Raw genomic sequence first — 15696 nt, 5'->3', positions numbered from 1 at the left:
ACGTGGTGATTTCAATGGTTCCTTTCTGACACTTCTGTGTTCCAAATTTCGCAAACATACAGACCAAACAATATTCTCTGTAATTTTTGCTTTTTGCCAGGCATGTTCTATATCCCTTTACCCAAAGCACAAATAAGTCTCCTCTTAAAAAAAAAATAAAAAAAAATTAAATGTAGTATTCTCCTTGGCCATTTTGCCTTTACATAGTTTTTAGTCTAGACATATTCTATTAATGTCTATTTACTTTGGGCCATGTTATGATGCTCCAGTTCAATAAGACTTTGCATAAAGAGTGAAACCTTGACACCTTTCTAAAGTTTTTACAGCTTACTTCACCTTTTCAAGGGAATCAAGGAGGCAGTACTCTTTGATGTGGGCAGAGGATCTGGAAAACCTTCCGGATATGGTTTAGAGGTCCAGACCCTTGTAATCCTGACCCACCAAAATAATTCACACACATTATAGTATTGTGATATTTACAGAAAAAAAAATGAAAACCTGAGGAACCAAAGTCTACGGTAGATTATTTAAATAAATCCAGTGTAATTCCAGGCAGTTAGCAATTTGGTAATTAAGCCCCTTAGGGACCATTGTAACTTTCAAAAAATGAAAGTGAAATTACCATCTCACAATGGGAAAATCTCATTCTGCACACATTTCAGACAACACAGAATCTCATACTTCCATATTTGTTCCAGATTGTAAAGGTTCTGAACATTATTAACTGCTAAATCTTTTCATTGAAGCATCCTCTTATTACAGTGGAGAACTGTTGCCACCCACTGCATCAGACTGCAGCATTTCCAGAAGATGAATTTTGCATCTTGTGTCAGTTCAGATGTGTCTGGACTCACAAGTTACCTTGTACATAGCTATAATAGAATTGCTGCCACAAGACTAAGTTCAATATTTTACTCAGCTCTGGGTGATATAGAATTGTACATTACATATGTCCTGACTGCAAACTTTCTGCACCTATGAGTTTTTGTTTGCTAGTTTGGGTTATTTTAGAATGTTGCTCATTTCCCTTTCTATTACCTCCCAGACAATATGCAATTTTTATGATTTGTCTGACAGTTTTGATCTTGATATGTGACATCCCTAGGTTAGCAGAAGTCTTAAGCTCACAGTGTGCATATGTACATTTTTAAAAATTTTTACATCTTACTTTACTCGTTTTTACATTACTGATTTTTACATCTGTCTAAAGGTGAGGTTTGTCCTGAATATTGCATGTATTCAACTGCTCAAAGTATAATTTATTTGAATATATGTACTGTGTAGGTTGTAGATTTCTAGCTAATTTTTGGAATTCAATTCCTTAGGCCATTAAAGAATTCCTGTAATTTTATTCTTGCAAGTAAAGAATTCTCTGAGTAATTTTGTCAAGAGTGATGCTTCAGATTTTACTTCCAGATTTCTGTGAGCATCCACACTGAGAAGAGTAATGCTAACTGGAATCAAATAGGTTTATTTCTCCTCTTGCAAATTTGTATTCTTAAAGTCAGCATGAGAGCTGCAAGTGTGTTCTATGTTAAGGTTGGGAAGTGGCCAAAAAGTGGACAGGGTCAATAAATTCAACACAAAGAGCAGTGCAATGTCAGGTGTATATTCATGCACCAGGTACCCTGCTAGAGGAGCACCAAGGCTCAGAAGGCTCTAGCTGCAGTAGGACTGTCACCAGCATTATTTTGGGCAGACACTGGCAAAAGCAGTGCTGCACTGCCAGAGCCATGCTGAGCAGGATGTGGGGAAGCATGCCAGATCTGCTCATAAAACAAATGGAAATAGTGTTTTAGTGGAATGACGGAGGTAGAAAAAGATAAATACTTCTCAGAAATGGAAAATTAGGAGGAGCTGTTGTAAAAGTTTAAAATACTCAGTGTTAAGTTCAAAGATGGAAAGGTGAAACTGGAAGTGGACATAAACTGAAGGGAGCTATCAGCTTTTTCCACAGAAATTGCAGGGATCATATGACACAGCACTGAAGACATATGGGTGTAATAAGGAAATATGATGTAACTGGGGATAACTGAAAGTTGGCCATATTAGGAAACTAACTGGATTATATAAATACTCCAGAGCCATTAAGTTTATGGAAAGGATAGTTTATATAATGGGAAATATTTATAGACTTAGACCTCCTGGTTATGTAGAAAGAACCAGATGGAAAGTATTGCAGATGTCAGCTATACCTAGCCCTTACACAAAGCAGTGTAAAATTTTGTATCAGTCCAAAATATCTCCAGACTCAAAGTACAAAATCATTGCTTCAAAAAAATGCCAAGAAATTGTGCCCTGATAGTATAATTTATTTTTAGCACAATATTTTAATTCTGTTTTTCAGTTTGTCTGGTAGCTCATTTTATCTTTTCTGAAAAGTTTAAGATTTTTATGGTAATATGTTTTTTTACTTCCTGCTGAAAAATGCCTGGACTAACTATCTTAATTTCATAAACACATCCTGCCATAGAATCATAGAATGGTTTGGGTTGGAAGAAATCTTTATGGTCTGTAGAATTATCCCTTGAACTTCTGTTCATTGAGAATTAAACTCTTATTCCTTAGAGGCTGAATATAAGGATTCAGGGGTGAGATAGGGTGAAGCAGGTTAATTACTGCAGCTTTACATGTAAGTCTGGGTTTACTAGACTGTGGCATTGCTATTCAAATCAGATCTGCTTCGTCAAGATAACATTCTCAACAAATGCATGGAAATGTTAAAAAATATGTAGATGTGATGCTTAGGGACATGGTTTAGTGGTGGACTTTGCAGTGTTAACTTAATGGCTGGATTCATTAATCTTAGACTTCTTTTCCAACTTAAATGAGTCTTTAACTTTATGACTCCATGTAGCTCAGATGTCTATCCTAAGTCTTAATGAAACCTAAACCCTCAAATGGATTGAACATATAATTTGGCCACACTTCAGCAATCGTTCAGATGTCTACAGAAGTCCCATGACTCACTCACGTGTCACATCAGCCTTAACCCAGGGCAGGTTTCCTATCCAGCAGGCATGAACTCACATGTGTAAGTCTCACTGAAGTCAGGAGATATTGACCTTCCTATTGTGATTGCCAAGAACTTCTTAGACATCCACTAATGTGCTTTATGAACTATGGTATTAATGTTAACATTTCAACATGTTTCAAAGAAAATGAGTTTAGTGGCACAGAGATAAGGAAAAAACCTCACACCTCTATCATCTCCAGACTGATATTTTATTATTAACCTGCTATTGTGGCTGCTATTCATTGATAGATGTATAAAAATAGTTTCAACTCCATTCCTAGAGGATTCACAGCAAAAAATGCTACAAGTTCTTCTTACTTTTTTTCAAAAGAAGCAGTACACAGGACAAAATCAGATTCTAGTGTTACAGTGACATTCTCCAGTTCATGACCCTAATGGCTTTACCTCTAAACCTAGAAATATGCTCCATTGATTCAAAAATGCTAGAGATAGTCTATTATCTAAGAAGAAAAGTTGGAAATTACATTTTCAGAGAAAACTAGGTAAAATAATTAATTAGCCAGATTTTGTTAATATTTGTAATCTTATTTATATTGATAAAAAAACTTATGATCAAATGAGATGCACAGTTTCTTCTTCCGTATTTTATAACATCTGCTGCAATTCAGGTTAAATTTTGGGTGCTTTTTGTCAGCAAGTATAACTGGTGGTATGTCCAGTCCCCACAACTGAAAACAACTAGATGGGCTTTTCAAATTAAAGCAGCACCATTGTTACTGAAAACTTTCTGAGTTCTAGATACTTCAGAAAAATATAAGATAGAATAAACAAGTTATTCAAGAGTTGGGTCACTGGCATATATGGGAAATAATGCCATATATCAGTCATAAATTTTCTGAAATATCGTGGCATAGAGAAACTGCCTTGGATAAGGGGTAGAAACAACATCTCAATAAGATTTTATTCTGAATAATATTTGAACAAACTCACTGTGTAAAGCTCAAAAGGAGTCATTCCTTATCAATAATGCTAGTAGCTTCTTCTTTTTAATTTTTCAGAATTCCTGTGCTAGAATTTAAAATATAAAGCATTTACTGAGAGGAAATTTAGAGAAAACCCTTCAAAAAACATGTCTGTGAAAAGAATTGTATGCTTTTTTATTTTTGTTTATAAAGACTATTACAATTACTTCAGATTGGGGTGTAAATGAAGGAATGAAGTTGGGAGGGGGGATTTACAATTACTTTCCTGCTGATACAACTCTAGCAGCAACATATAATCAATCTCAATCACATTTGAGATTGTGTCACCACAGGGATTTTAAGTAGGCCAGCACATGATTAACATTTGTCTGCATTAATAAAATATCCAAAAAACCTCTAGACTTTCATGGACTGTCAGTCACATCAAACTTAGCGAAACCTTTCAGGACAAATTTATAATGTGGGACAAATGAGTTGCAAATTGTACATGTTTTGAGAAGTTTTGTAGAAATGAGAAACAGAAATGAAAGTTTCAGTGATTACATGCCAAATTCTGAACAGACCCTTGAGAACCAACTGGGCAAATTCCATTCTAGAAGGCCTTTGATAGCATTAGCAGAAAGGATGACATTCTATTAGAGATAGCTGTGAGTGTTGAAGGTTGCAATCAGAGAAAATATAAGGTGAAGAAAACCTAGTTTCCTAGTAGGAAATTAGTGAATCCAAGTGTGTGGGGAAACATGAAATTCAAATCTCTGATAATGACAGTCTTGCTATGATCACCTGGATTTAAAGCCAAGAGAATGTGGCCTTCCTGTCAAAATCTTATTTACACCCACAGCCATCCTGCCATTAGGGGGCTTTTGAGACATTTTAAAAGTAATGGAATTAGCATGATCCAAAATAAATAATCCCCACCCTTTCTTTGTACAAAGTACAGATAAATTTTCTGTGTGTGTGTGCTATATTTGTCAGCATCTCTGTCCTCAGCAAAAAAACCTCCAACTGTTCTACCCACAGTATGAAAAATATCCAAGAGGCACATTCAAGGTGTTTCCTGCTGTTGGATTCTCTGTTGCTTTGCATAAAAGGATTGACTCAACAGCACCTGAAAATAAGATGTCACACAAAGCAAATGTAACCACCAGGCACCACAGGGCAAGTGGAGCCCTCAGTTCTCAGAGCAGCTCTTACTCATAAATCACCATTGCCAAATGTCTGCACACTCCTCGGGTTTCTGGCTGCTGTCAGTAGAAGTGTGGATAATTCAGGGATAAATTCAGTATTAGTTGGCCCAATACTTTGAATCATTGGATTCCAAAGCAATAAAAACATATCTCCCAAGGCTGAAATAGCTACATCAATTCAAATAAGATTTATAGTGTAGACTGGTTGGAGATGGAATGGGTCAAAATCAGATGCCAAAATTAGTTCATTTTGAGAATAAAAAAGCTGTTACATTCCTTCAACCACGTCTTTCCATAAAAAGTGTCAGACTTCACTCACAAAATTAAAAAAGGGTGAACCAAAAGAAAATCCACACAACAAAATGAAATCCACTGTAGGGACAGGCAGGTAGGAGAAGACATAATTTAAAAAAATACTATTGAGGTCTTATCTGAGGATTTGTAAAGAAGAAGTGTATTTCACCTGAACACTTTTCTTTACAGATTAAATAATAAAATTTTGGATTCAAATACATCAATGACACCAGAATCTAAGAAGAAAATTGAAGAGACTTTAATATATTTAAGTAACTGTTTCATCTCGTCCCCCATCAAAACTAGACTTTTATTTTTACTTTTAGGTTTTCTCAATGCAATTCTTTTGGATACATTGAATACACAGAATAGAAGCACAACATAAAAAAGAAACAACTTAATTCTATTCTTGTGTATTTGCTGTTTCATTTCATACTATTAATAATATAAATAATAGTCTAAAAGTATACCTGTGAGTCTAGCAGAAACCAGCTAGCATTTCATTGGATCCAGTTGTAAAATGTCCAGCCTTCAGGACTTTATTTAAAGCAACAGTGAATATCAAAGTATTGTGAGGAGATGGAAAAAAGGAGGAATTAAAGTGAAAGAGCAATAACTGTATGTTATTGGGAGGTTTTAAGTGGGTTTTAGAAAAACAGCCTTTATTTAAACAAATGTCAGTAGAGGCAGAATGCCATTGTGGCACTGAGGAAAACAGGATTAAAACCAATAAATTTCTCACAGGATTTGGTTCAGCATGTATTTTCATTCTTGTCAACCAAACTTAAATAGGGGGACTTGATAAGGAAGCATTTGTGGCATATTTATATTACACAAGAGACAATGTTTTGAAATAATACATGTGAAATGCATTAGGCATGTTAGTGTGGGTTTATCTGCCAAACATATCTGCAGAGGAAGGAAAACAAACAAGCAAACAAGTGTCTACAAGTTTTCAGAGACAGTGTGAGCAGCTAGGAAGGGGAGTTTTGGCCATAAACATTGGTGTAAGCAAGAGAATGCCATTCTTTTATTTATATTTGTTTCAATCATTACAATATATTGAGGTGCAGGGGGAGACAAAATTTGCAAATTATTATGGTATGTCCTAGTAAATGTTTCTTGTGCATGAATACATGGGGGAGGAGATTTCTAACACAACAGAAAAATGAAAAAATATCTTCTAAAATTAGAGTACACATCCTAGCCTGAAATTAAGTGTGCTGTGTGTTCAGATGCCTGAAGAGAAAATAAGTGGTGTTCTTAGTTGAAGACTACAAAGGCAAGAAAGAAGTCAGTCCTCACCTGTCTATATTTGCTGGTGAAGATGTTTTATTTTTTCATGGTATTCTCTAGGATTTTATAATTCAAGTTCTCGGTTTTTCTGCAGCTCTTATTTGCATGATGCATAAGGAAAGATATCAGTTTTATATTGTCTAGTTCTTGCCCCACTTCCCCCGGCTTTCAAGTCCAGCTTTCCTTTTAATTTTTCCCATTTATTAAATATTCATTTTCCTGGCAGTCCAAACTCCATAAGAATTGAGTGCAGCATTGGCTGCAGCCTTTGGTATAATTTTTTAGCATTTGGATGCCTTTGGTAAGTTTATTAAAATAGAGTGTGAATGTGACAGACATTTAGTAAATAGAGCTGCAATGAAAAATGGTAACATTGTTTTCAAGATGGACACCCAAAATATCTCCAGGGATGTCTTCATAGGGATGGGAAGAGGGAAACAAAAGGTCCAGCCCATTAATCTGTCTCTCACCACATCCTGTAGAAGGATACCTAGAGATTACTGGGGCAGAAGAGGCCAGACTGGTGACATTTCCCTTAGGTTATTTAGCTTCTATATGAATATCCACACATGACAAAGAACATAAGGCATAAGACACTACTACTTTTCACTTTAGCTCCCTGCATCAGGTCTGACTTATGCAAAGCTTATAAGATACTCCCACCTCATCCTTTTTGCATTAATCCTAGTTAAATTCTCCAGTGATTACTGAGTCTGTGTTTCTGCATTCAGAATAACTGTAAACTTTCTTACACATTAAGTGTTAATTTTCTTTACCTGAAGCAATTCAGAGCAGTCATTGCTTCCCAATGGAATTACTGCTTGGAAAGAATATGCCAAATTAAAGATAAACCTTGACTGCAGTTTTCTATGTTTGTGCTGTCTAATAAATAACTCAGTGGCTATGCACCTGCCCTGTCAAAAATTGTACATTGGAACTCCCTAAGGAAAAATCTTCCTGAATATTTCAGCATCTTGATGTAGAACTACCCTTATCTGTCCCACACTATTTCTCTACTGAATAACCCAAGGGATGCTGCAGTCTGCCACTTTGGTGGTGTGAGTACTCTGAAATGTGCACTCCTGGGCTGAGAAATCTGTCAGCAGAAGCACTCTGGAAGGATAGCCCTGTGCTAAATGATTCATTGTGATAGAGTCAGTTAGTTGGTGTGAGCTTCTAAAATAAAATTGCTACAAAACCCTGCTCCCAGCAGACTAGAAAGTGAATGACAAGTCATACTTTGAAAAAACCAAGAAACACTCTCCTGATGCCCCACACAAATGAAATCTAGTCCATTCTTGGTGAATTTCCTCTTCAAAGTCTGAAACACTTAAAAAAAAATAGAGTGCTTGGATTTGTTTGGGTTTTCCCCATTTTTTTCAGACTCTAAGCAAATTCATTCTATGACTTTATCTCATTCCCTCCCTTCTGTCCTGTGTAGCAAGTCATCAGACAAACGTGGACAAGCAAACAGACCTTTGATTCTTGTTCCTTAGTGCATTGTCCACAGCTGAAAATCAGAACTGAGCTGGTTTGATCTCTAAATGAACACTGTTGGGTTCTGGAAGCTTCACAAACTGGGTATTTCAGTGGAAGTCAGGCTTTATAAACTACACTGCTGATTCACTAAGACCTTGTAATCTGTTCTAGTTTTCAGAACTGGATTCAAGTAAATATCTGCAGCAAAAGCCAAGAGATGGAGATACAGAATTCCAAAAAAACAAAAAAATTATTTTCCTTTAAACCAAATCATCTAAATAAAATGCTTTTTAATCACTGCTCCTTATTTTATTTTCTGATTTTAAAGACATTATAGCCAAGAATCTGAAGCACAAAATAATTATCTTGTCTGTTGCCATCAAGCATATGCCCATGCCCAGCATATATTTGATTGTAAAATTAAAAACTAAAGTCTAGAGAAGGAAAATGTTAAGGTTCAGCCAAGTTATCTGAACACAACTTTTACAGCAGTGGGTGAGAACTGGTAACAACCTCATCTGTGGAGACTTCTGGCTCAATGACCTAGAACTGAGACCCACAATCAGGTAACAGAGAATTCAAATGTTATCAACACAAGCACGTTCTTAGCTGATGGCAATTGTGAAAACGTGCAATTTAAGATTAACTTTCAGGGAAAGAGGGTTCAGTTACTTTTTCATATTTGCTGCTGCTGTTAGTTTTCAAATGTGGAGTTACAGGCACTCAAATGTTACCCACATGCTCTGCAAAGCCCCTGGTCTTTGATTCTCCAGCTACACCCTGATCTCTTGAGAAGTGTTTCAAACAGCAAATAGAAAAAGATTAGCATAGCTTAGTGTAATGAACATGGGAAAAAGACAGTTTTGATGCCACTGAACTTTGAGAGTTTTTGCCCACTGGGAATGTGTTAAGTAAACAGAAAAGGAGAAATAAATCTGAAAAGTGTCTCCCATCAGTATTCTGCATCTGTGGGAGATGTGTGCAGTGTGACAGCCAACAGTAATGGAATGTGATCGCTGACGTGCCACGGGAATAATTAATTCTGTCACTTCCCTTGTTATGCAAGTGCCACAGCTCATTTCTATTCCCTCTGCATTCAGGGGGTATATACCCAGAATCAGTACACAATAAGAAAAAAATTGTATTTATGCCTCATGTGGCCAGACCAGACATTGTGTTTGCATCCTAAAAACTTGATTTTTCAATTCCATATACAAAACATATCTTTGTGCTTATGCACTGATAAAAAAGTGTTATTTGGAGGTTAGTTCATATACTCCTGAAATTTTGGGGTTTTCCACAAACACAGCCAATTTTGATTTATGCTTGATGGGAAATTTATGTCAAAATATTTCTCAAGTTGCTTTATACAACCACTGAAATCTGAAATATATGTGTAGATATATTGGGACAGAAATTTGTCTGTAATCTGTATTTTGGACGGAATGTTTTTAATGGATAGAACTCTCAACCCATTATGACCTATTTATTTAACATCAAATATATGCTATGAAAAATATAATTCAGCTGGATTTCAAGTAGAAGCAATATACTTTTCTAAAGAGCCACAAGAGGGAGTAAAGAGTTACCTTAAGAAAATTAAAGTTTGTAAAAATGTAAATCCCTGTGTGAGCACATATCCAGCATGCAGTGAGCAGCAAAGGTACCACAGACAGAATGGAAATTTACTCCAGAACTGTCAGTGCTACCTAGAGCTCTAAGGGGACTTGCAATACCAAGATATATTAATTATTCAGTTGATTTTTCATCTCTATTCTATTTTTACATAGTGAGAGAACCAGCATAACTCCACACAAATGGTTTTTATTCAAGTTTAGCAACAGTTTTTAAAGAATCTTTTTTTGCCTGTCTGTGTAAAGTCACATTTTTTATGCTTGTACAGGGAAAAGCTTTTGGTTTGTCTTCACTGAAACAGCACCAGAAAGCAACCTATACAAAACTTTTTCTACTGAAAACCTGCATTTTTCTACAGGTGTTGGAATGGCCTGTGGCTCCTGATGTGTGGTCGTGAGCAGCTGTTGTCTGGTACTGCTGCTCTGAACTCCCACCACATCTTCACCTGATGTTATCCTGATCTCAGCCAGGGATGAGGAATATATATTTACTTTCCAGTGCAGATCCACTTAGGTCAAAATTTACCTTTAATATAAGATATTAATTAAAAGGTAATTGATAAAGTTAAATGTATATGAAGTGTCATTTAGGTAATTATTTTCCATTTCAAATTTATTTCCTTACCATTTAAAATTATGCATAGTATGATTAAGATTGAGGGATGATTTCAGTCTTGGTACAGTCCTAAATGCAATTTGGCCTTTTCTGTGCATTTGTTTTAGCCCTAAAAGGATTGTTCTGCTTTTGTTCACAATCACATCTGAAATAAGTTTTTTCCATGATAGGAAAATAGGCTAAACTGTTTGCCTGGTGGAACTGCTAAATCTCTACGGATGAAACAGCTGTTCTTAGAGCAATTGTTACTCCTAGATCAGCACCTCTCAAGCCCTGATGACATTTCTGCAGGCTATGTAATATTTTGTTCTGCTGACTCTGTCTGGGAGCCCAGCTGTGAACGTGTGAGAGAAAGCAACTCTATTGTGCTTCCACTTCCTCCCCTCATCCAGCAAGAGCTGTGTCAGACCCCACTGGTGTGCTACAGCCTGGGAAGGAAATCAAATTCCCAGCACCAAGGTTTCCTAAGGTGATTATGCAAAGCTTGGATGAGACTACTCAAGAAAAAGAAAAAAAAAAGTATCACTGTGTAGAAGCAGCAGATGATTATCATTAATTGAATGCATGTATTTGGCAACAAGGAAAGATAGCACACACTGTGCTCTGCCATTCCAGATGGCTTCCCAGAGAGACTCCTCTGAACACAGTAATGTGCTGGGAACACCAGGCTAAGCAAACACAGAAACACTTCCTTGAGACTTACTGAAAGCTAAATATCCTCATATTAAATTTCTCAGCTCTCAAAATGCATCTTGAACTCTCTTAAGTTCTAAAATTCTTTTTTGACATGTATGTTTGCTATCCCTGTAACCTGGATCATCAAGGCTACCTGCAGGACTGCTAGTGAGAAGGAGCTGGAAATAAGCCCTAGAAAGAAGCAGGGAGATTGTGTTTAAACTGTGGCAAATTCAGTACTAACAATGTCACCTATGCAACAGGTTTGTTAGGTACACTGAGGGTTTTTCTAAGATGAGTAACATGGACCTATCTTGGCAAAAAAGTGACCATGATTAGTTTTCTGCAACACAAAATGTCTTTCTTTGGGAAGTATTAGCAGGTCACAAGGTGACAAGGTAGTTTACAGAGAAACCTTGTATGCTGGAGCAGGTGACAAGGACCTCTGATTTCTCCTCAGCATGCAAAGTAGAATTCTCAAAAGAGAAAATGGGTGACTGATGGGGAAGGTGTGTGTCTTTTCTGATGGTCCTGGTTTACAGCTTAGGACCATTGCACTGCAGCTAATTCATCACGTCCATCATCTGAGATTAAAAAGGAATCAGATCCCTGAGTCACGGGCTGGAACTGCAGATCTGGAGATGCTGTTGTGAGAGTTAATGGACTCTCTTGGAAAGCTCTTGAAACGCTTAGAGAAACACCTCTCAAGAGAGACATAAATTTGTACAAGCCTATCTTGATAAAGCCTGAGGGTAGGCTGTCTCTTTTACATTTTTCTTCTCACCTATAAAATGTGTATTATTTTTCTTTATCCTAATTGCTTTAATTGATAGCAAGGAAATAATCTGAAGTGACAATCTGCATGTTTAATGCTTCCAGGCTTGGCCATTCCTGCTGTTCCTCAGACATCTACATCCACAAGTCACTGCTAAAGTTTTGGGCCCTACCCCTCTATAGGTAGCTGTGCATTTATACAGATCATGTCAGATTACAAAGCCCATTCCCTATTCTTTGTGCCTTAATTTTTAGGTAATTAAAATTGCTTATGGAAGAGAGGACTGTCCAGGGAAGACTTTAGAAGAAATTTTACTTTAACTATCTAATTCATTTCTAATGTGTGCTTGATTTAACAGAAATATCCCCAGATGTAAATTTGCATCATTTTCTTTATTTGACTATAGAAGAATTTACTGGCTTCAGAGCTTCAGCTCTATTATTACAATAGAAATGTTTTGGAAATATAGGATTTCCCACTCTAAACCCAAGATCAATGGACTTAGAAAATCATAGACTTATAAAATCCTTCAATTGGAAGGGACCTTTTAAAGGCCCTCTAGTCCAACCAGTCTGCCATGGACAGGAACATCTTCAACTAGGTCAGGTTGCTCAGAGCCCTGTGCAGTCTGGCCATGAATGTTTTTAGGGATGGGGGATCCACAGCTTCTCTGGGCAACTTGCTCCATTGTTTTATCACCCACACTGTAAAAAACTTCTTTTATCTGATCTCATCCTTTCCCTCTTTGAATTTAAAGCCATTCCCCCTATTCCAATGACCTGGTAAAAAGTCTCTCTCCAGATTTCCTGCAGGTAGTGGAAGGTTCTGTAAGGTAGTCCTGGAGTCTTCTCATGTCCAGGCTGAACAATCCCAAACTCTCTCAGCCTTCCTCCACAGAAGGGATCCATCCCTCTGCCCATCTCGGTGCCCTGCTCTGGGCTGTCTCCAGCAGGTCAATGTCCTTCCTGCACTGGGGACCCTGGAGCTGGGCACAGCACCCCAGGTGAGGCCTCCTAAGATAAGAGCAGAGGGGCAAAGATCACCTTCTTCTAGATTAAGGAAGAAAGGACATTTTTTTTCAGATGATCCATTAGAAAATAATGACTTTAAATAACTCACAAAGATCATAGTTCTAGGATTTGCCATCAGGTTGGACTAAGCAGAAATATTGCATATTGCACCATTTTATACAATCTACTTACACGCTTTCCTGTTGTGCAATCAGAACAAACTGCATGCATATATTCAATAAAAATAAATGTAGTTCCGAGATAAGCACTTTAAAAGAGCTCTTTTTATTTTGTTTGTATTGGTTTTCCTGATTATATTTGCTAGTACTCTACGTGGAAATGACTGAAATAATTTTGACGTAGTATTTCACTCAATCAGTGCCTACAGATTTAAATATAGTGCTTGGAGCACTGTTTTTTAAAAGATGCTATTTATTTACAGTTCTGTATTGCATATATTATACAAAATCACAAACTTTGTTCTGTTTTAATGGTGACTAAAATGGATGGAGAGATAGGACTGTAAAAGGAAACCAGAAATTTCCTAGGTAAGAGTCTCTTAAGAGACATAAAATGAGCCTAATTTGCTCAGCACCACCTAGTCCCCAGTTTATTTTGCACAGTGGACATGATAGGACATAGGGAGACTTAGAGATTCTGGTGTATTTTTTACAAGTGCAAGAGATTGCATAGAAGTGAATTGAGTTGGGGCCAACAAGGCCTTTTTCTGTTGTAAGTCTAAGAGGTTGCAAATACAGAGAGGAGAAGCATAATTTGAGTGGTTTTAAAATTAAGGTTAGGCTGATATGATAAATGCCAAATATTCTTCCAAACATTTCCATTGGGGACTTTGGTTCTCTTTTTCTCTGAAGAAAAAAATTAAAAATGCACAGTCTGATCCAAATCCAGAATTATTTTTCACAAAAGCGAAAAATCTCAAAACCTCATGAACTAAGAAAAAATGTAGTTGCTAAATTTTGCTCAGCCTCTGTCTTCAGCTTCTATAGGATGTGAAGGATCTTTCTATCACTTTTGTTTGATAAGTATACTAACTTCTGACTTTAATTCTAAGCTAGCCTGATGAAGAAAAATAGCCCCAAATTTTTACCTTGCCAGCTTACTTCTGTGTGGTATGATGCAGAACTACTATATCACAGTACTTCAAACTCTGCCAAGATAGTTACAACCCAACTGTTACAGGGAATTAACAGTATTGATTGGGGAATTCTTTTTCTCAGGAAATAGCACAGGAAGCAGCTCTATAAAGTGCCAGCAGTGCTAAAGTTTATTGAAATGTTACCAGTGTAATCCCTCTGAATCAGCAGCTGTGACCATGCCTGAATGCTGAGGGGAAAAGCAGTGATAATCTACAACCATGAAGGACTGCTCATCTCTTAAGCTCTGGGTTTCAAAGAGGCTGGATCGTAATAGGCCATAAATAAGGATATTGCTCCCTGCCACAAGGTTTCATCCTGTGCACCTCACATTGTAGGGAGAGGCAAGCAAGGTAGAAAAATCTGCTGTATGCACAATACATTCATTTCCTTGTAGCATAAGCTTTGCTAAATCTTAAAAAGCGATGGAGAAATAATTCTGCTATGCAAGTGCAAAAGGTGACCAACAGATATTTGACTACAAAACCTCTTCAGGAGGTACCTGGTGAAAGCAGGGGCTGTTCTGTTCCTACCACAGAAAATGGTTGCCTTTGCACAGAAAGATTTAACTCAACTGATCTCTACTACAGATTCCTTACTCTTAAAGTCACGTAATAGCTCTCATGTAAATAAAGAAGTTTTGTGAGAAAAGTAGTCCCGGTAATGGTGGGGGGAAAATATCGTTTAGTAAATATTCCAGCTTAATTCAGAATCTGTGGGATAATGGTGGCAGAGATTTTTTTGGTGTGGGTAAAACAGTGATGTCTATACTAAGTGTTGCAAAACAAATTTTAAAATAAGTGAAGTCGGTTTTGCCATTAATAATTTAAACCATTCTTGTCAGAATCTTATGTTCTCTTTTGGCATTTCTTAAAAAAATATCAGGTGATATTTTGAGCCTATTTATTCACAGCACATGAGAGTGTAGTATCTGAAATGCAGTATTTTACAGGAACTGTGTGATGCTACCTGCAGAGAAAAGCAGTTTTCCTAACAGAATCTCTGTTCAAAGTGCATCCATAAAGAGGAATCAAGGATTGTGAAAAAAGAAAAAGAAAAAGGGAAAAAAAAAAAGAAAAAGAAGAAAAAGAAAAAGGGAAAAAAAAAGAAAAGAAAAAGAAAAGAAAAGAAAAGAAAAGAAAAGAAAAGAAAAGAAAAGAAAAGAAAAGAAAAGAAAAGAAAAGAAAAGAAAAGAAAAGAAAAGAAAAGAAAAGAAAAGAAAAGAAAAGAAAAGAAAAGAAAAGAAAAGAAAGAAAAGAAAAGAAAAGAAAAGAAAAAAGAAAAGAAAAGAAAAGGTAGTAAGAAACGTCAGCCTCGGTACCGCGCGCGGCCACGAGATGGCGCTAAACACCCGCCGATAGCGCCAGGCGCGCGACAAAGGGCGTGACGTCATCTGCCGGAGCGCTGACGTCACTTGAAACACTCGCACATCGATGGTCTGTTTTTACATTTTTTTTCCTCTTTCCTTTTTTCCTCATTCATATTGATGAGGTTCGGGAGTTTTGAACTAGTCAAACTTCAATAAATTCTTTGTCAATACATTTTGGGGTGGATTATTAGATAAGCAAATTTTTGGTGGACAGTAAGGTAAAGCACCAAAATAGAAACTACAAGTA

At 36.8% G+C, this 15696-nt stretch overlaps 1 long non-coding RNA gene across 1 annotated transcript in view; it reads left to right on the top strand.

The window, feature by feature from the left end:
* LOC110477337 (uncharacterized) overlaps positions 1-15136 on the top strand; it is a 347738-nt gene extending 332602 nt beyond the window's left edge. The window contains exon 3 of the long non-coding RNA XR_004147743.2: positions 15033-15136. This is a non-coding gene — a long non-coding RNA (uncharacterized LOC110477337). The remainder of the gene's footprint in view (positions 1-15032) is intronic.
* The last annotated feature ends 560 nt before the right edge of the window (positions 15137-15696 follow it).

Source organism: Lonchura striata, chromosome 1 (genome assembly GCF_046129695.1).
Source record: "Lonchura striata isolate bLonStr1 chromosome 1, bLonStr1.mat, whole genome shotgun sequence".
NCBI classification, from domain to species: domain Eukaryota; kingdom Metazoa; phylum Chordata; class Aves; order Passeriformes; family Estrildidae; genus Lonchura; species Lonchura striata.
This window is presented reverse-complemented; position numbering and strand designations above follow the sequence as displayed.